Genomic DNA, 21,731 nt, shown 5'->3' with positions numbered 1-21,731 from the left:
GCATTTGGCATAACTTCAAATTAGCTGTCTCACCGTGCTTATAGCAAGCAAATTAAATGTCCTGAATAAGCATTAATCATCTTAATAGGCTAATTATTGTCAGTTAGCTATCAAATTACTTAGCTACTACACCTTGCAAAGAATTTGGGAAAAAGTGTTAGGAAGAAGATTCTTGCTACCTAGAAGCAAAAGTCAAATATTAGAAGTTTTAAACAGTAAACATTTTTTAAAACAAATAAGTACTTGTTTTGACTAGGTTGAACATTATTCTGGTTTTCTAACATATACACTTCTTTTTCTGTACGTTACATTTAATCCCAAACCATTTCTGTATTAAAATATTTTTGCATCTCTGTTATTTAAAAAGCCTTGGTGAGGTTTAAAACATTATTTATGTTAATAAACAGCAAACCTTTGTCTTCCTTACCTAGACAGATGGCTACCACAGTACTCACAGATAGCAAGGAAGTTAAATGTTTTACACAGAACTAAATGTTTTAGAAGGGGTAAAGTACACATGAATGGAGAACCACTACTTGGAGCCAGTATGTTAGGACCTCAGAGTGTATATTTAATAAAGGAGTGATGCATTCTTGAATGTAAATGAATATCGAATGCACACAAGGAACCAAAGCACTTACATGCATACGCAAAAGCCAATACATTCAGAATTAAGTCTTAAGCATTTAAAAGTCTCCTTAAAACAAATGTGCAGTCAGCTTTCAAGACGACTGTCTAGTATTTTTCTGCAGCATTTGAGAGAAGGTTCCTCCCAGACAATTCACTTTTATCCACCCCCCTCATACCACATTTGTCTCATTTACTCAGAGGTTTCCCTAAGCTCACTGCTGCAGGATTCTTACACTGTTAATATGTTCACCTTCACAGTGCCTCCAAGACTGGGAAGACACATTAGCCTTATTTACAAATGAGAACCCAACACACAGAGTGATTTCTACAGTGTCCCAGAGGAAATCTACCTCAAGAGTAGAGACCAGAATCTCATCTCCCTGACCACAATGGGATGCTCCAGGAGGTTAAGAACAGCTCTAAGTTGCACAGAAAACTTGCACAAAACCAGTTACTGCCTCAACCACAAGACCATCTTAGGGCAGTATTTATGCACTTGTACTTTCCTTTCAAATAGTGCATGTACCTCTCTTTTTTCTGCTTCATAACATTCTGTCTATAACACAGAGTTAAAGGGGCATGAAATACAATAACAAAGACAGGATTTCTCCACAGATAATACTAGGAAAAGAACAGTTAGTGAGGTATTGATTGGCAACCTCTTAGTTACTCCTAGGAGGTAAGAGCCTACCAGCCCACTGCTGCCAGGTAAGCATCCAGGGATCCCACAGGCCTTTCTGAGCACACCATCTCCCTACGAGCTCCAGTTTTGCACTCCTACTGCAACCTCAGCATCTTTTAAGGCAATGACTGTTTCACAAGACACAGTTACCCTTTCTGTTTAAACTTGCCTCCTTCGTACAACTTGAGTGCATCAAAATGCATATTACAAGAAGGCCAAGTCTGTATAATATGAAGTGGTAAAAAACACAAAAAAGGATGTCCTCTCTCATAATTTACCACCAATCTTTGCTCACACATGTTCTTGGCCATATTTGTCATGCTTGCCATCCAGCCACTGAAGATGACATTGAACATGCCCAGAACCAATCCCAACAGAATACCCTTGGAAGCATCCGATGCAATGAGGGCTCTCTGCTGACATCTGCTCTCCAGCATCTGTCAGCGAGGCCATTTTCAGTTTCCTTGTTTCATACTGCAGCAACAATGCAAAGCGTTAACATCCCTCTTAATCCAGAGGCAGCATCCAAAGCTCTTTGAAGCCCAAATACTTGATGTGTACACCATCCATTCATTAGATTTGTAATTGCATGAAGAAACCGAAAGCTTCCCTGACAAGGTCCTTTCATCATAAAACTATGCAGAGAGCCACAAGGCAAGCTCCCATTCTGCAATTCTTTGTCTACTGAATTCACTACCAACTTTTCCATTAGCTTACCTGCATTAATTAGTTTTGACTTGTATAGATGAGTCATCTTGAATTCTGCTTACAGTTCTGAATACCAGCATAATATCATCACTCCATGGTTTAAAATAAATGCAAAAATCACATACTTCAACAAACACAGGTAGACCAGAGATCAACTCAGCCAAGTCCTTTAGGACTCTTGCAGTGAGATCGTTTTAGAAAAATTGTTATTTTTTTTAGTTCAAGACTAATTAAACTACTAATTGAAGTTGTTCATTGCATCGACATGGCATTTGGACACAATACCACATTTCTTTCAAAACATAGTGTAAGCACTTGAAGGTCTTTTTCAACCTTAATGACTTTGTGATTCTATTTATTTGATCATATCTGGTGGCTTTTTGGTTGGTTGTGTTGTTTTTTGTTTGTTTTTTTCCCTCCAGTATAAACAATGTTGAAGTTTCCATCTGTTGTAGGATCTATACAGTTCTCGGGGCTCAGGGGATTTTTTTGGGGTCTCTAAATAAACTACAAAACCTATTGTCCCGGATACTGTCAGCAGGACCCCTCACGTCTTAGTTTTCCTCTTCAATTTTTATACTTCATTACTTCTAGTTTATAACTTAAATAGAGATATCAATTGATAGATAAGGGAATATATAGCTTAACAGTGATTTATTCTAAGGGTGCCTTCTATTTCTCTCTGATACAGAACAGAAATTCTGGCTTTTTCAGTCTCTGATACTCTTAAAATAACTCTCAATTTTCATTCCCATTTTTCTGCTTGCATTTTTCAATTTCCACTGCTTTTCAGTGTAGCTTTGCCATTCTCCCCAGACTAAGATATTCCAGTTTAGAGCAGCCTGCCAAGAGAGTAAGATTTAAAGCTAAGATGCATCTACTTTATCCCTTTATGGGAAGGCAGCATTTCAACTTTGAGCTCTGCTACGCACCACCTGATGAGCACATAATTTTGGCATTAACAATGAGATCGGGATACCTCTTAGCGCTGGTATTCTGTAACCTCAGGTACACTACCAGCTTCAGGCAGGCTGAGGTTTGGAGAACATCAACATACAAACATCAGGTCACCACCAACAGTGGCAACTGACCTACCTGCTTAGACTGATGAGACCACAGAGGCATTCTTCCATGATATTACTCTTTTTTGCCGTGCAGTTTAGCACTACTATGAGTTTGCCTAGTGATAATGGACTAAAGAGGAAAGATGTGACTGAAAAGAAGAAAAATGTGTTTAGGAAGGAAAGGAAATATATTTGCTCACCTGAGGGCCTTAAAGCAAATCTTCCAGATGAGGATCCTATTTTCATTTGTTAATGTAACTCTGAGTGTAAATAATTCTCTTTTGAAGAAGTTTATGTCAGAAGACACTCAAGAAAAATACAGCTGAGGGCTAACCTTGCTCCCTCACTTACCCACACAGGCACACACAATTTTTGATAATAAAATATTTTTAGTTCATTTTAGATCAAAAGTCAGTCACTGCTGAACGTCTATGCTAAAATACATATTGCAAAAGCCCTGTAAGAAATGAGTAGGTTTACAGTGTCATTGCTGCTGAAATGAATGTGAAATTGAATGTAGCGTGTAGTTTCAGAGACTTTCTGCAGGGAAAAGAAATAGAACCAAGAAAACTGTGGAATATTTTGTCATAAAGAAGTTGCCCCTTTGTCTTGAGTAGCTGTGTGTACTCATGAAATCACCTGGACATGGCAAATACTAGTACTCAAAGTGATCAAGTACTTTACCCTAAAGTCAAGGCTTCCATATTGCAAACTGTTGAACTAGAGGATCCATTAGATAACAGCTGAACAAAACCCCAAGTCCGAGGCTCACACACCTCAGCATGATCCTTTTTATCTTCTCAAAATAAATGTTTAGTTTAAGTAATTATATACTTATTACATAAATCTCTTTTCATAAATTTATCACTATATTGCCTTTTTTTTTTTTTTTAAGTCCATTCTGAATGCACAAAATGGATTTATGAAGGGTTAAGGAATACTTTGCAATAGCTGTTAGAAGCTATTACAATCTGAAGTACAATCTTCTTGCTGCTCCAGCAGAACTTGATCTCAATAGGAGGAACACTATAAGATGATGTGGGAAAATATGGAAAACAAATATCAATAAAGCATCAGTTTGATAAAAAATCTCCAGAATAACTTTTCCCATCATCTTAAGCATCATGAATCACAACAGTAGTTTTCCCACTTGTTAAGCTGGTCAGGCAAAGTCATGCAAGACCTGACTGTTTTCTGTTTTTTTTTTTTTTAAATATCAGTAGAACCACAAAGTTATAGGCAGTACCTAAAATAGAACCTTAACACCAAGCCATTTAATAAGATATTTTTAATTCCTCAGTCTACTATGCAACGCACACTGGAAGAATTGCTGCATACTTGGGCAAAGTGCATTGGTAAGATGGACATATCCACTGATCAACAATTTGTTGAGTATTATATGTGTTCAAGTAGTGAAAGAGACTCCAGCTGTGCTTAGTAGCTACTGGGTGATATAAAATAGTAAGTATTCATTATGACCTTTAGTCAGCAGCTTAATGGTAATACTAGTGGACCTGCAATAAAATTTAGTTGACATACTGCTTAAGAATATTCTTAGGCTATTTTGTGGCATTAAGTTTGCATATGTAGCTACATTTAAACTCTAGATTAAATAACAAGTTTTCAATTATGAATATTACAGCTAAAAGAATTTTGATAGGTTTTGATGTGACAAAAATACCTGGTCACAAAGAACACTTTCTAGCTAAACACTAGCATTTGAATCTTAGCAAATAGGGCTCGCATTCTCAGGTACTGAAGCTTAGCATGAATAATACTGTTTATGTAAATGGCAGCCCATGAGGAAGCTTGGTTTTTACAGACTCAGCCTGATACAACCAACAACACAGATATGCTACCCATCGCAACAGAGGCAAGGTGGTCATGCTGCTGCATTCAGTCCTACCAAACAACCTTCCAGAAGAACCCAACCCTTTTGTAACAGCGAGATTTCTTCATCACTATTGCCCACATCTGTGGTGCCATTTAGCAGAGACACTGTTATCCACTGAGATCCTGCAGTCTGACCCTGACATCTTCATCTCAGCCACCTTTGCTTCTCTTACGATTTTACCAGACAACTGATTGGGGTCTTCTCAGAATACATTGTGCATACTGTCACATACGGATGAAAAAAATTACTAAAACTTTGCTTTAACTACAAGTATTATAGGTCTGGCCTTCTTCAATTGCTACCTCTCCCTGTCACATCATGACCTTTTGTTATATATGGAGCGGTAATTCATGTTGAGAAAATGGATGATATTAATAAAGAAGGGGGAGATTTGGGAGTGTGGCCATGCAGGTTGGAAAGCCCCATGGTTGAGATAACATTAGACTCTTAACGATGAGGCCATCAGGAATATAAAAGAGTTTAGAGGGAACAAAGAAGGGTGATTCAGGAGACTCCATGCAGTCTGGGGTTTCTTGTTCTCCAGCCATTAAGGCATGGAAGTTTCTGGGTGTTTGCTGTTGTTGTTATATTCAAAGTTGTTTGACCAATGAAAAGTTGTTTTGAAAAGAACTGCTGTGGGGAGAAGGATATAAGAGGGGAGCCTGCCCTCAAGATAAAAAAAAAAAAAAAAGCAGAAAGAAGGAATGAAAAGGAACAAGCTAGCAGAACAGAGACCAGGACGGGAACAGGCACATTGATCGCCTCATGAAGATAGGTCTGGCCAAGCTCGGCAAACTGCTCAGAGAAGCTCGTACAGAAAGGAACAAAGACTGTCCTGGTAGCCTTACAGCTTATTCTCCTTCTTAACAATCGGACAGTTTATGATCCTGAAATATGGAACCAAACTGAGGTCAAGGTGTGGGACTCTGCAACTAAAAATGACAAGGTTGCAGTGAGATTGCTCGGCACCTGGTGAGCAGTCTCTGAAGCCTTAAAGAGCCGTGTTGGGACCACAGTCAGAAACGTGTGGTTTGCCAGACAGTGAGGGAGCTGCATGCTCCTTTACTGCTACGCCATGGGCCCCTCTGCTGCTACAGCCATCGAAGGCTTTTGCTGTTACCCCCCTGCTGACCTGGACGTGCCTTTTGACCCAGGCCTATTGGCCTTGAAAAGGAGATGGATATGCTTTTCTTCGATCCGGGAAGAACGGGATACATAAGGCCCGAAGACCACCGAGTTGCTTGACAACTTAAAGCGAGACATATTGTTCAAAAGGAATGGAAAATGGAGACTTGTTTGTAATCAAGAAAAGGAATGGAAAATGGAGGCTGTTAAGTCATGGAACTTAAAGGATTGTTTGTTACCTTTCCTGATTGTACGTATGTATAGGCATAATTGGGTTTAGTATGTAAAAGCCATGTTCTATATGTTTAGAATGTTTGATGTTTGTGTGTGCGTGTTGGTGGAGCGTAGACTCCCCACACACCCAGCGCTGTTTATTTGCCTTTTATACCTTTTATAGCTTTTATACCTTTTAGAAATATTTGTTTTATAAACATTACAAAATTCAGATTGAGTTGAGACCTCATTTATAACACTTTAAAAGGTTAGATTCTCATTATTTGCTCCTATCTCTCTCTCAAATATATTCTACATATGCTCCGGTAATTTGTGTTACGCATTCTTGGGTTTGGATCACCTCCATATTTGCTGCCCTGCTTAACCCCACAGTTAAAAAAATTTCAAGAAACATTCTCCCATGGATGTTTAGTTCTCTGTCCCAGCTTCTGGGTAGCATATGAAAGAGCCTTGCTTCTGTTACACTGAAGTTCAGAGATTTCTGGTTCTAAGATGGATATTTCTGTAAAGTGACAGACGTGGACTGATCTGGTATGAATGCACCTACCCACCTAAAGACCAGAGTTAAAGAGAATTTTTACAGCTTCGGGATAGCTTTCTGCAGAGAAGCTGAATAAATTATTGAAATTGCAGTCTCTACATAACCATAGATATGAAAGCAACAATAATTTACTTTTAGAAGGCTGAGTGGAAAAATACATTTTCTTCCAACTTCCTACTTTACCCTAGGATTTTATTTGTCTCCATACAGTACAAAACCCTATTCATTATTTCCAAATTTTCACATAGGTCTTTCTTGTAATGTTTTATCTGCATATTATTATTTTAGGGACACGTCTCTTTCAGAATAAGTTCACGCATCTGTTATCCTTCTAGCAGCATCCTCCATTCTTCCTTCTGGTATCACAGCCTACATCAGCTCTATGTTAAATCTAAACTAAGGCAAGCACCCAGCAAGTGTTACTTTATTTTTATACTATGATATGAATACATCTTTTTCTCCTACAAAACTCCATTTAAGAAGTGTTTGGAAAGATCTGATCAATCTAATTTGGATACAACTCCCAGTTTTACACTCCTGCACATTCAGCAGTGTACCTGTCTGAGGTGGTTCTGGTTTGTCTTCTACACACATTTGCACTACCAAAGTGTAATTTTTAAGGGCTTACATTCACAAACATCCCAATAAGGCCACTGACACCAGTTTTATCCTTTAAGTTCCTGGTGCTACTGTTCATGTACAAGGCAAATGTAGCTGGGGGGGATGAATCCATATTATTTGCACATACTGAAATGTTAAAGTAGATCTTACTGGAAGGGATTTAAAGAAAAGAGGAGTCACAAAAATTTTGACTTTTGGGCTGCAAGAGAACAATACTGAAAGAAAGTTCTTGCTACAGTATTACCTATGAAACCAGGACAAGCAAATGCATACAGCTAATAAAAAGAATAAAATATTTTCCAGGAAGAACTTCTTTAATGTGTTAAAAATGGGCTTAATTTTGTTCCCACACAAGTCTTACCACTGACTTCAATAGCAATAAAGCTAGGCTAATGTCAAGTCCTTTTTAAAATTCTGTCTGTTGTATCCCAGCTTTAACCACAAAAACCACATCAGAAATGATGGGTTGATGAGGCACTATCACAACTTCTGGGATATGCAGCTGAACGTTATTTCCCCTCAGAGACTGAGGGAGACAGCAATAGAAGACAACTTGAAAAAGCAAGATCACAGGGGCACTAACAGCTCAGATGGGCCAGGAGACAGGGTAAACACAACCACAGTATCAGCCTCCTCCTTTCTTCCCTACAGGGCATTTCACTTTCTCTGGGACAGAAGAGACTGAAGCAGTCCCATACCAGCCACCCACTTACCAACAAAATACCAGGCTCTTATGACAAATTTATGTCCTTTCTGCAAGCAGAAGGCATGCTACACATACTACTATAATGCAGTTTATTTTGTGCCACATGACAGAGATAAATGTGCTAAACAATATTGTCTCCATAGCTGTCACAGGGAGCAAGGATTGTAGTTTCCAAATCCCAGCCTACAAAGTAAAGGTTGCATCTACTGTGCGGTTCTCAGAAGCTCTGGCATAACCTAGGAATACCCAAGCCAGCAGTAGAAGCAGCACGTTCACTCCAGCAGCATAAACTCAACTGAATTTGGTGAGAAATGACTGCCATCACACACATACCCAAACGAGAGAGTCTGTGTGAAGAGCGTGCATTTCCATTAACGACGTACAGACGTCTCTTACCCATGATACACACAGTGGGAGCTGTGGAAGGAAAGATGCTCTCAGACTTCACTGATGCTAGAAAAGCCCCATCTCCAGGAAGCATCACGCAGGATATATCTCACAGGCAACACTATACTTTACACTATACATGCTGCTTCTTAGAGGATTGTGATAAAGGTTTTTGCTATTTTATTTCTCCTCCAAATAACACACATCAGAATGCACATTGGTTTTATAGGTGACAGGTTAGCCAGCACACTGCAGAGGCTAAGCACAAGCCTGACTGTAACCTCGCTCCTCCGTGCAACCTTCTCAGCACAGGCCAGATGGGGTTTTGCCTTCCTGTGGCGGTATGCAAAGCTGGGAAGCAGACCATAAGCATCTATGTCTCTGATAAGCACCTGCAATAATACAGATGCATTCCTGTGCAAACAAGGCTATGTGCAGGGTCCATGCTAAACACAACAGTGCCTACCGTCTCTGCTAAGAGTAAATTACTCAGCTCACACACTTCCCACCACAGTTTCTTTTGAGAAACACCCACATACAGTATTGCTTTGAATTGTTTTCTCTTCTTCCAGATCAGCTGCTAGAAACTCACTCATTTTCCATGCTTTCAAAGTTGTGTTTTTTTTTTTTTTCTGCAAAGAGAAGGCATTATAATTTAGTCTTTAAACTAATTAACTATCCCTTTTAGCTATAATTTCTCTTCATATAAAACATTTGTAAAAGGTCTGTTTTTCCCCATGCCCTCTTTTCTCTCTTTTGGCTCTTCATTATGACCATGCCTAATTGTGATGAGCTGTCCACCATTTACTCTACAGGATTGTATAGAGCTTTGTAATGTGCCTGCCACTGATGTATTTACAATTGGAAGCAGTTAACTCTTTAGTCCCGCTTCCTTGTTCAAGACAATGAACCTGGTGAAGGAACTAGCGCTTAGCCCCAATTAAAGATCTTTAAAAGTCTCTATTTTAAGCCTGAGTACTCCAAATTGAGCATTTGTCAAAGGCCTGGTCACAGCTCCAAATGGAGAGAGGGAAATCCTACAGAGGAGAAGAATAAGACTATCACATCGGTTAGGGTGAAAGTTCTCAATCAGCATCTTAACCATGTAATCAGTATGGGATCTGTTAAGCCTGCCTTGTCCATACAAGCCTGCTGTTCCCTCTTTCTCAGCACTGCTATCAAACACTAAATTCACTGATATCTTCAGGAAAGAAATCCTGAATAATCTAACTCAGTGGTTAAAACAGAAGGGGTGGTATGATACAAATATGAAACCACCTCTTCTTTCTGCCTTGGGAATTCTAGTGTTTATGCATCATGGAAGTTTCTCTGAGCAGTTCTTGACATAAACCCAGCATAATACATTAATATATCAGGAGAAATGACTCTCTTCTATTTCTCTTTCCAATTAAGAGACCACACTCAAGAGCCATTAGCAGTTTCCCCAGTTCCAACAGTATTTTCCCCAGCATACAGCAAATCTAAATGCTAGCTCCTTCACACTCCAATTTCATGGAAAGCTCTCCCAAAATTATATGAGGGAGTTCTAAAGACCCCATGTATTTGAATATTTTTATTATTTTCCTATTAACAACATCAGTCTCCATAGTTCACGTTTATGGACAAATATGAATTAATGGTTATGCCTCTTTCTTGATTAGCATTTCACTGAACAGTGATTGTAACATGATGAATGATCCTTTTCCTAAAGAAAACAAAACATTTGACAAAAGTTGCATATGTGAATGGACAGACACTCTTCTGAGCAAAACTGTCCATATGTTAGTAACTTGATATTGACTGTATGTCAAAAACAGACCCATTTAAAACTTCTGTGAAGCACTGACAAACCATGTCATTGAATGTCTTCCCGTCTTACACATTTTCTTTCTGCTAAGGATCTCTGTGCAGGTTGAAGAAACATAGCTTCAGAATACAGTTACATAATGGACAACTAATACCTACACTAAGCAAAGGCAGAAAGAAGAAAAAACACAAGTTACACCTATGAAGGGATGAAGTTATAATTAAATCCTCTGATGTATGGAAGAAATTGCTGAAAAACTGAAGCTTGAAGCTCAGATCTGAAATAAGATCTGAGTCATATCAGGTAAGTTGAGGCAGCATGGCCACACACCTTTGCCACAGGTCACATTTCCTCAGAAAAGACAAATTAAATTCAGTCACACAATACTTGTTTTGTAACACCTGGAGATTAAGATATTAAAGCAATATTTATAGTTGTGCTTACTTTAAGAAGTAGATCACATTTATTTTTTATACAAAAAATACCTCACTTCCAGCTAGATTCCTTGATTTTTTTCTTTCCTTGAAGACCTTGAGTTTTTGAGCTGTAGAACTGCTAAATTACAGTCACTGTAAAATTACATGCCATTAAAGCTCTTTTAAAAAAATAAAAATAAAAATAAAAATCAATGTAGTGTGATCAAACTGGGGACAGTACTGTTTGCATGCTGCCTGTCCAAGCCCTGACTTGCAAATGGGTAAAAGCAATGGACAGAAAAACAGAACAGCATGTGAACTGAACACTAAACTTCACTTACCTCCATTCCCCTGAAGGAACCAGGAGAACAGCAACACAGCATATCTGAAACTAAAGCACTTCTAAAGAGAGAACAAGGAATTGCTTTAAAATAAAAGATACTACATGAGGCTTGCCTCTTCCATTTACATTTCCCCCTTAATGTATTTGCTTATTCTGTTGTAACTGCTGTCAACAGTGTCAGGAACTAAGGTGACAGAATTATTCCTGCATATCAGCACAACCTGCTGTCCTGGGAATTAAAACAAAAGCAACAAGAACCACAAAACATCTACATTTTGTTACCCTGGCAGCTTCCACAAGGAAGCACCCCAGGCAGAATGACTTCCTAACGCAATGACTCCTCTAAGTTTATTCTGTTCCCACCTCTGTTTACCCACGTGAGGAAGGTCCACATAAAACAAGAGCTTGCCTACAGCCACAGACCACAGTAGTTCCTCTTTCACTGTTCCTCACAGTAGCTAGAACATTCAGTAAACACCATACCAAGTGCAAGAAGTGTTGTTCAAGTTTTAAGCCTAAGCTTTATCTGCTCTGAGAACTGGTCTGAGATATCTCTTTCCTCCTTCTCTAGTTTATTCCTGCGACTCTGAACACCAGACCACTTGCTCACTGAGCATAATTAGGCCCCAATTATCCCCACTCATCCCTTTGCACTCCCTAGAACCACTAGCTCATTCAGTCAAGGAGTTGACACAACCACCCACAAGCAGGGAGCCAAGCCTCTTGGCTATAATACTAAAATATATATATAAAATTAACCCTTCATTCTTGGATACTAAACTCTCAAGGAACATTTAATATACAAGCAGCCATTGTGCATGGTTTGCATCAAACCTACCAAAACCCACAAGCCATTAGAAGTTAAATCTCCCTGAAGATACACCATACACATGTAATAGCTGCCACCTTCTTGCTTATCAGAAGCCAACCCTCAGACAAATCATAGCCCTTAAAATAAAAGGGGAAAAAAGCTGATTTCTGTCTTCACAGAAACTTTTTAACATACAGAACAGGTACAGTAGACCCTCCAGCCCTGACTGCGTGGCTATTCCAAGGCCAACAAACCTTTTGCAGCAGACAGCAAACACATCCTTACTTACTTCCTTCCTGGCCACTCCAACTGCTGCCCCCAAGAAATCAACTTTTATGCAGCACACAGGCAGGCTGTGCCCCTGTGCTCAATTATTGACCAGCTTGATCAGATTTCTCAGCTGTTAAGAATAACTGATAAGAGTAGCACATCAGCTGTTCTCCAGCCTTCAAGGAAGAGCTGTGTGTTTTCTACATTTTCTTTCTGAAGGGCGAGAGGGCACAGTTTCTGAGTTTGAATCCTTTGAGTTCTCTATTTCTTCCTCTCCCCTATTCCATTTAGGAGAAAGGGAGACTGGAAACTATTCTAGCCTGAACAGTGTCCTGGGAGAAAACATACAACGCAGCCATGCCATTAAGACTCTCGCAAAGCAAACAAAAAAAAAAAAAAAAAAAAAAAAAAAACCCTTAATTTTCAGCCAGGGAAATAGGTTTTCTTCTAGCCTACAGTAAAAGCAATGTATTTCCCATTTTTAGGTTTTAGAGACAGCCTGCACTAAACAAAAGGGTGGATTTTGTTTTGAAAATAGCTGTTGTTCTTCATTTGTGTAAATGAATAAATACCCCACTTTTTAGAGCACAGAATGCTCTGTGTGAGCGGGCTGAGGGATTGACCGCGGTGCAATACTGCCTGGTGAAGCAGTGCTTACAGAAAAGAGGAGCAGAATGCACATCTATAGGAAATTGTCTGCATCAAATTCATTTCACATTAAAATTTTCATTAATAATATTTCCATAACCCTCTTGGTTTCCAATATGTTCCAATTATGGTTGCGCCAGCCCAAGAAAACTGAACTTTTCTACACAATTCTCACTAATATGGCCTGCTACTTGGTCTTATTGTTATTAGAATAATTTGCTCCCAAGTTCTGAAATGAACTCTGTGCCCAAGTAATTAAAGCTCTTAAAGTTTCTAGTCCTTTGTTTAAAGAATTCGTCCTTGTGCTCTCTATGCCCCATCAGCTACCTAATTAGCAGAGCCTTTGCGTGATTAAAAATTCTCACAGAGATTCTGCTGGATATTTGCCTCTCTTAATGAGTGTTTGTGGACAGCTGGGAGCGGGAGCTGGTTCCCTCCTCCCAGGACCTCCAATGAATTCTGCAGACCTCTGTCAGGGCCCAGGAGTGAAAGCTGTCATTTTAGTAATGTGGATGAAAATTGGTCAAAAGCACTGTGGTCCTTGAGGAATGAAAGGCCTTGAAATATAAATGAAGATGAATATTCATATTTGGTTCAATAAGTGCCAACTATTAATATACATGTCTGTCAGTAAGAAAAGTCAGAACTTACTCAATTGTGCCTGGCATAATTTGGCTCCTAATTCACAATTATCCTCCTATTCTTTGCATTACTTTGCAGTTAATTTTTTTTCAGCCAAAAACTTGAAGGAAAATGAAAGCATTGCTATTTTCACAAAAATAAGTAATCTTTTATGTCCTTCTATTAAAAATCACCTGTGGCTTTTTCACACACAATTCTGACTGTCTTGCTCTGGTTTTTCATATCTTGTTCTCTTTCAATATCAGCTTTCAAAACAGCCCATCATATATTTCATACTCTGGAAGTATACCAACTTTCTTTATAGAAATTCTCATGAGATTCCATATCCCCCTCCACTTTATTTCCAACCCAGTTCTAATTTCATATCTGTTATGATTTTTTAAGGATTTCTCAGTTTTCAAGGACTGTAGCATTAAATTGAAATAAGGTGGTTTTGTGGCTGGTTGTTTTTTTGTTCCGCTGGTGGTGAGGTGTTTTGCTTGTTTGGTTGGTTGGTCTGTTTTTAAAGTGCGGTATGTCTGTTTTGGGGAGGAACCTCTGAAGACACTGAAGAAATGTTGTCCTGCTTTTATTATTAGCAATAGACTGTTGATTTCTGAATTGGAAGACCAGGACTACAGAAAAATCCTAGAAGTATTCAAACTAGGCAATCCAGCTTCACAGGAGAGTGATCTCTTATTCAGTGACATTTGCGAAATTAGAGTTAAGTAATTTTCCTAATCAATATATTCCCATTTATCACTTTGCCCAAAGCCCATGTGCACAGGAACCAACATACATATTAGACACTGCTGAAATCACTTAGTTCTTAGAAGAATAAAAAGTACTGGAGGAAACAAAGCAAAGTGGGATTATCATTTGATTTATGAAATTAAGATGATTTGATCAAACCAAAACCTTCTGTATATGAGGAGGAGCTATATAGATCAAACGCAAACAAACTGAAATATATTTGGAGGGGGAATGTTGGGAGGAAGCAGCGAGGATGGCATTCATTTGTTTCTTTTACCATGCTATTACAGATCACCTTACTGAAAAAGAAACCTAGAGATAAAACTACCACAAAACCTGCTACATCACCAAAAGGTTACAGAGAGGCCACACGCTGATTTAATTCAGCTTTACGCAGGAACTCTAACAGGACCAGATCCTGCGGAGACATGCTTTGCTGAACGGCAGAGGAACATTTATTGTTTTCAACTTTACTTGGTCAGGTTCCTGCTGACTTGTAATGGGAGTCTGCCTGAGTAAGGCATAGGTAGGAATCAGAGAGGCTATAGCCTAAGGAACAGCGGCGTGAGAGAAGGCTGTGAAACACCAGAGTCATCGTGGAATGAAACCAGCACATAAGAGGAGAAAAGAGGTCCTGGGTGTTTTGACACAAGTGACCAAATTCCTCTCTCATTTATAATGGTCCCAGCCCATTAGCTTCAAGGTGGAGTGTCTGTGAAGCCTGCAAGTAAACAGCTCTCTATTCAAAGCCATCCAGCTAGCAAACTTTGCGTCCAAATCATTCCTGCCTACATTTCATAAGGCTTATTTTTGTTGGTGTCAGTAGAATATTCTTATTCACTCTGCCTTCTAGATGCAGATTTGTTTCAGCAGAGACTGGTGATCAGCTGTTTTCACTGGCAGTTTGAAAAATGGCAGAAGTAAGTTAGGACAGGTGTGGGTGCACATTAGCAAGGCAATTAGGTTTGGAAATATTAATTTATCATTTGTAATAAGGTCGTGGATTATAGATCTATATCCATGATATACCTATTATCTCAGAGGTTCCAGTTCAGAGGATCCAAAACAAATCAAGGGGAAGCTTTTTTTTTTTTTTTTTTTTTTAAAGTGTTTCGGTTTGCATGTTTTCAGACCACCTGTCAAAAGCTGAACTTTTCTAGGATTGGAATTTAAAAGCCATGACTCTACCTCTGCTGCCTGATATTCCAAACAGAAGCCACAGGACAGACACAAGTTCAAAATTCACCTAGAGTGAACTGAATTATTGTGAGCATTTGAGGCTTGCAATTAAAAATTACTGCAGGTCCACAAAGCCTGTATTTGTGTGCCCTTATTTGTCCGACTTGCATAGTGCTCATAAGTCACGAGCCCACCTGCAACAACAACATGCATTTTTTCAGAATCCTTCTGAGGTTATTGGACTCTCTGGGGATTTAATGTCCAGTCTATATTAGGAAAAGGTGCCTTTGCATTGCTACTACTATTGGTCAGTTTTGCACACAATATAACGAACATAAAAAAAAAAAAAAAAAAAAAAGGAAAAAAAAGGTAAGTAGAGAAAATAACAGAGAAGAAGAAGAAGAAAAAGCAAGGTCCCCCCCATTTTCTGTGATTTCATGTAGCACATTACCAGAAAGTACCCTGAACACAGTAATTGCCATAGCAGCAGACCAAAGGTCAACTAATTCTGTCTCATTTGCAGAAATTAGCAGCATACAGCTGCTTTAGAAGACTGTTCAATAGTCACATGTGCAACTACCAAGGAATCCACCCCTTCTTCATTTCCACAACTTGTCGTGCACCTACGCCAAAATAGGGGAGCAGTCTGTAATATTTAAAAATACATGTATCCTCCTGTGATAACACAGAAGCCAATAGAGAAAGGAATAAATTACTCAGCCAAGTGAAAAGTATGAAAGGAATGTAACCTATTAATTTAATGTTTGGCAAAGGCTCCGCTGATGAGGTAGGGCTGGCACGGCATGCCAGGGTGTGGAGCCTTGGCTTTACCAAGCTGAGCAGAGCAGCTTGAAGGCAAGAAGCCTCGCCAAGGGCAGCCTCCTCCGGTTCTCCATGGGGCAAGCGATGGCTACACAAGCACCCCAGCTGCATCCTCAGCCCTGAACACACCTGAGCATAGAGGGATATAGGCAGCAAAAGCAGGGAAGAAAAGTTCAAGAGGGCTGCAAGAGTCAGCCAAGCACCAAGGATTATGGAGGCATTCAGCCTCTCTGCGCTGCTCTATGTGTTTGGATATGGAGGGTACTACAAGATTTTAATAAAGAACAGTGCTCATATTTAAAATATTTGCAAAGCAATTATCATTCATTCTGCATATTGAGAAGTTAATCTTTAGAAGTTGATCTGTTCATTTACCTTGCTTTTAAAGCAAGCTTTTTTGTTATAGAGGTACAGTGAAAGAAATCAAGGAAAAAAAAATGTTTGATTTTTTTCTTAAAGATTTTTTTTTTCAAAACTATTCTGAACACAGCAGTATTAGGTTCAGAAATTGTGTCATCAGCCACACGTGCTGCAGTAGATGAAAGTCCTGTCTCACATCAGTATGGATATCTTGGGGGGATCATTATAGGAAATGTGCACAGAAGAAATCTCTTAAGGAGGGATTTGAATTGAGACAGGGAGATCATTTGACATACAAAGCATTGGGGGAACATGGGAGACTGTGAGATTGAGAGCAAGGGAAGGATAAACAGGAGGTAGGCTTCTTTCACATAATAAAACCATCACACGTAGGAAAGAGACTATCTGTGACTAGATACCGTCACAAAAATGCACTGAAATTGGCCATAACTGCAAAGTCAATAAAATGCTCTTAATCTTTCAATAAACAATTTATTTTTAAAAGTTATTTTGGAGCTATTGAAGCTCCTGGGGTGGGGAAGTAAATGCATTTTAAATGTGCCGTACAGTATGCACTATCGCAGGACTAAGTTTCGCTTTATCAGATGCATGGTTTAGTCACTTGAACTCTGGATTAGAAGCCAAAATTCCTCCACTCTAACACCAGCTCCTTTCCTGGCTTTCAACAAATCATTTAAGGTCAGATCCCAATAGCTCGCCTCATGCAGGAGGGCAGGTACTCTGCCGTACAAGAGAGGAAAGCAAGTTTGCCCTTCAAATCAGCCTGCTTCTGTAACAGGTGTAAAATATTCACTTAGCTTCTTGCAAGGCAGTTACCAGAGCGAATTAGCATAGTTAACATTTGGAAAGAGCTTTGGGTATGAAGAACACTAAATAGGGCAGGACAAAGGTTTGGGCTAAAAAAAGGACCTTTCCAGTTTTAAGATAAAAGTCCCTTAGAAAACGGGTGCAATAAAAATTGCTTTGCAAATATGCTACTTTTCTGATTTTTCCTATCATTTTCTGTACTCCTCCATACAGAACGACTACAAAGACAGGAACAAAGAGTGAAAGAATAACAGCAAAACCATCAATATTTTGAGGTGTCAAATCCCCTTAAACAGTTACAGCATTTAAATACAATCTTTCACTGGGCATTGGCTTTTAAACATGTTGCACAACACGCTGGGCTTAAGTAGTTCCTCAGACTGGAAATCATCCCGAGAACACAGCATTACAAGTTCTCATTTGCTAGCTTGAGCCCATCTCTGCCACTGTTATGTCTCAGCACGAGCAAGGAGGGTTTGGGGAGGTCATTCTAGCCACTGACTGACTCATCAATTTTTACTAAGCCATTTGAAAGATGCAATGACACCTGCATATATTGTCATTACACACCCAGCCTAAAACAAAGCTCACTGCTCAACCTGGAGGCAGCATTGTACCAGGCAGAAATCTTTGCTCAGTTTTCAACATCGGCCTCGTGCTTTGGAGGTGACTTCAGCCTAATTTAAAAGGGACTGCACACTTCATTAAAACATTTTACTTCCTCCTCACTGCATTCTGTACTAACCCCTTCTGACAGGCCTAGCACAAGACTTTGTAAGGTATATGCAACCAATGCAAACCAAAATACATTTATCCAAGCAAGATGCTTTAAGAAGAAAAATGAAGATATGTTATCAGGACTGGCATTACAAGCCACTTCCGTGAGAGAAGTGAACTAACCTAGATTTGTATTCATTTGCAACAGCCAACCATACTGCTACAGCACATTCTGCAGCTCTTTGATTGAAAGCTGTGAAGCTGTCTAAGTCCTGAGGAGGTGCCAAAAAATTCCAAGATGTTAGGAAGTCTCTTCCCCAGGTGACAGAAGGCCCACCACTGAACAGAAAAAATGAAGATGAACAGATTTGCAGTTTATGAGGTCAAAGTGTCGGATGCAAGGTGGCTATCAAGAAGCAAACCCAAGACAACAGCTCCAGCTCAGAGAGTCAGTTCAGAGCAGCTGATGTATATGCACTCCTGTGCATACATAAGTGCCTGCAAAAAAGGACCTACAGGCACCAGTGAAACACATTCGAGCTTATCCTTTGCAGCACATTTATATTTCTTGGTAGCTTTGAAGAGAGACCAGGGTAAACCTGTGAAATGAGACCCAAGACATTCCATTTACGTGGCTGTTGGAATTAGAGGCCAAATCATAAACGTGCTCTGAGAGCGCCCATCCAACAGCGCGGCTCAGCACCTTCAGAGAGCTGCCCGCAGTGGGTTGCCTCAGCTGTGTAAGCACGTAGTAACGCTGCAAGTACTGAAGGTGGTCCCCGGATTGCAGCCTGCCTTCATAGCTTGCAGAAACAAGCGCAGGTACCCAGGGAATATTGAGAAAAGTTACACTGGAAACATCAGGGAAAGTTAGCACACTAACTCTCGTTGACGTTACCAAGGGACTCTTCAAGTACTTCTTTCTGTCTTGAATCACAGCTTCTGCCTTTAACCATGCAGAAAGGAGACGAGGGGTGACCTAATTACTGTGAGTTCTGCCATTACTGCTCTGCTAGCATCCCAGACCTGGGAAAGAAGACACTGTTTCTTATCCTACCCCTCCACTTGCTGCACTCGGTGACCTTTGAAGTGTTCATTTCTGAAAAGAAGTATAATTTATTGTGGTGGGTAACGTGCTTTATTCTGGGGTTTAACAGATGCCCTTTAAGTTTGCCATCTGATTTGTAGCGTAGAAAAGTTCTGTAGAGGACTTCCTTTCCCTCCCCTTTGCCTGTGTTAGCTGAGCTGCCTTTGCAGCCCATGTCAGCCTGGAACCCCGTATGCACAAACATCGTATGTACCAAAGAATATTTCCCAGCACGGCCCCACTTTTCTTCACAGATGTCCAAAAATCGTACACGAGGAGCCAGACTCCAACTTTATGCTTGTATTACTTTCTGTTTTGTACTACTTTAGTATCAGTAACTTTTTGTTATGCAGATTGAGGATTTTAATAAGCTATTCCAGCTTTCTCTGCTTCTTGGGTATGGCAAGCAACATCTCATTGTTTCATTTATCATTTAACTTGTTTCTGAACAGACCTAATACTTGCCTCATTTCATTGGATGCAGTAGAGAAACAGTTCCCTAACGCTAAGGCCAACATTTAAACATGCAGCTACTGCAAACAATGTGTTTGATTCTCAGGAAAAAAAAAAAAAAAAAAAAAAAGTTACACCCAAATCCTTCCCAATTCCCGCAGGACTGGAATCCCAAACTCTGCAAACCCAACCCATGTCTTCTGCTCTTCTACTTGCAGTATCAAGACAAAACGATCCTTGATCACATAATGACTGCTGTAGCTTTACAGCTTCACACTTATTCTTAGCTACAGGTCAATGCACTGTTAAACATTCCTAGGTGTAGGAATGGGTTTTGTTACAACACTGATTTATAGATTTCCCCAAAATTTCCAATCATAAGAAGTTCACCTCAAATCCAGGATTTTTGGCTTGACCAAAGATTTCAGTGCGGGTAGAGGACAGAAATAAAGAGGAGCAGTTCAGGAAAATATATAAAATTGTGATGAAATTGGTGCCTCATGTGCCAAAAGCTCCCACCTCGTCAACTACTGTATGCAGCTCCCCAGCAAGCAAGCAGCTCCCCAGAGACACAGGCTATAACAATACATGTGTACATGTATCAAACTTATTACTCTGCCTCTTTCTCTAAATATTTTTACAATAAGAATCAGTTTAAATATCTTGCTCTCCTTGAAAACTTGTTGTGAAACATGTATAAAGGGGGAATAAGAAGGAAGCTGGAGCCTTGGAGCCTGTTTTTTTTTTTTTTTAAGAACAAGGTCACATCTCAGCAACTGAAAAGTAGCAGAGCTCCTTTCATCAAGTTTTTAACTAGAAAAATAGTATGCCCATTTCTTTGTAATACACCTCTGGGCTTTTTTATTATGACTTCATTTCCCCTTGTAATATTGGAACGTCTCTATAATTGTAAAAGTGTAATAGAATCTAATAGAATTTCATTTGGAACTCTGAATGGTCTATGCCATCTCTGCTCATTTTGAGTAAAATAATGATTTTTAATGTCCACACATGGCTTCCCATGACCTTATTCAATCTTTGGGTTGATCAGGAAATATATTGATTCAATTACATACTGATGACAAATGAACTAAAAGAAAGAGGAAAAAAAGGTCAGCATATATTTGAAAATGTAAATCTTAGCAATGTCTTTTGGGTTTGCCCAAAAAAAAAAAAAAAAAAAAAGTCATTTCAAAATGCCATTTGTGGCTAATAGTGTGGAGTTCCAGTTCCTATCTGTGAGCAGCAAAGAAATCATTAAAGTGTAAGAAGCGTACTCTCCCCTCCTTTTATCATTACAAAATCCTCTTTCCTTCAGAGGTTTGCATGGAATGACCTCCTTTGACTAAAAGACCCTTTTCTCCCTCACCAAGGAAAGAGTTCATCAATACACCATGAGTTACAATAATTTTTCTTTTCTTCTTTTTTCTTTTCTCCTCTTGCCATTTTGTTTTCCCTGTAAAACAATTACGAGTGCAAACATTTCATTATCACCCCTTCCTGCCCGCACTGCTTTCATTACCATCACACCTTTATCCCCTCATCTTCAGTCTCAGTCATATAAAGTGACAAATGGGACAGCATGCAGTCAGTGGAGTTATTTCCAGTTTAATAAGCTGTAAAGTGTCCATTTGTAGTGTTGCAGTACTTGATGGCACCTCGCACTAAAACCCTTTTAAATCTAGACTGCAACTTTACCTCTGCTTCATGAATCTGGGCTGTGAACCTTAGAAACAAAACATTTAATTGCTCTGAAGCAGTAAGACGTGAATAGAAATAAAGAGCAGTCCCCAGGTGAAGCACTCCCTGCGTCATTAGCTTACTTGGTCATGTGGATTTCACAAGGTACGTGCGCACCCACGGCTTTGGATTAGCTGTCTGGCTAGTCTTATTAACTTTTCTTTTAAGACCAAACCATGGGTCTGTGATAAAGCATCCAGCTGACAGCTAGCCAGTCTGACTTCCCAATTTTCACCCAAGCTGACAGGCCTGATTTTCCTCCCCAACATGAAAAGCCATTCTGC

General features: G+C 39.5%; 1 protein-coding gene across 14 annotated transcripts in view; it reads right to left on the bottom strand.

The window, feature by feature from the left end:
* The window catches only part of LOC311437857 (uncharacterized protein), a 197,778-nt gene extending 185,473 nt beyond the window's left edge, over positions 1–12,305 (bottom strand). For 7 of the 14 annotated variants that reach the window (XR_014693759.1, XR_014693760.1, XR_014693761.1 and 4 more), the window contains exons 1-2: positions 12,224–12,276; positions 11,157–11,217 (exon numbers count right to left, since the gene is read on the bottom strand). The gene's annotated coding sequence lies outside the window, so the exon portion shown is untranslated. The other 7 variants (XR_014693757.1, XM_084521654.1, XR_014693758.1 and 4 more) reach the window with 6 other exon arrangements.
* Positions 12,306–21,731: the final 9,426 nt, after the last annotated feature.

Source organism: Aythya ferina (genome assembly GCF_964211825.1).
Source record: "Aythya ferina genome assembly, chromosome: 5".
Classification (NCBI taxonomy): Eukaryota; Metazoa; Chordata; class Aves; order Anseriformes; family Anatidae; genus Aythya; species Aythya ferina.
This window is presented reverse-complemented; position numbering and strand designations above follow the sequence as displayed.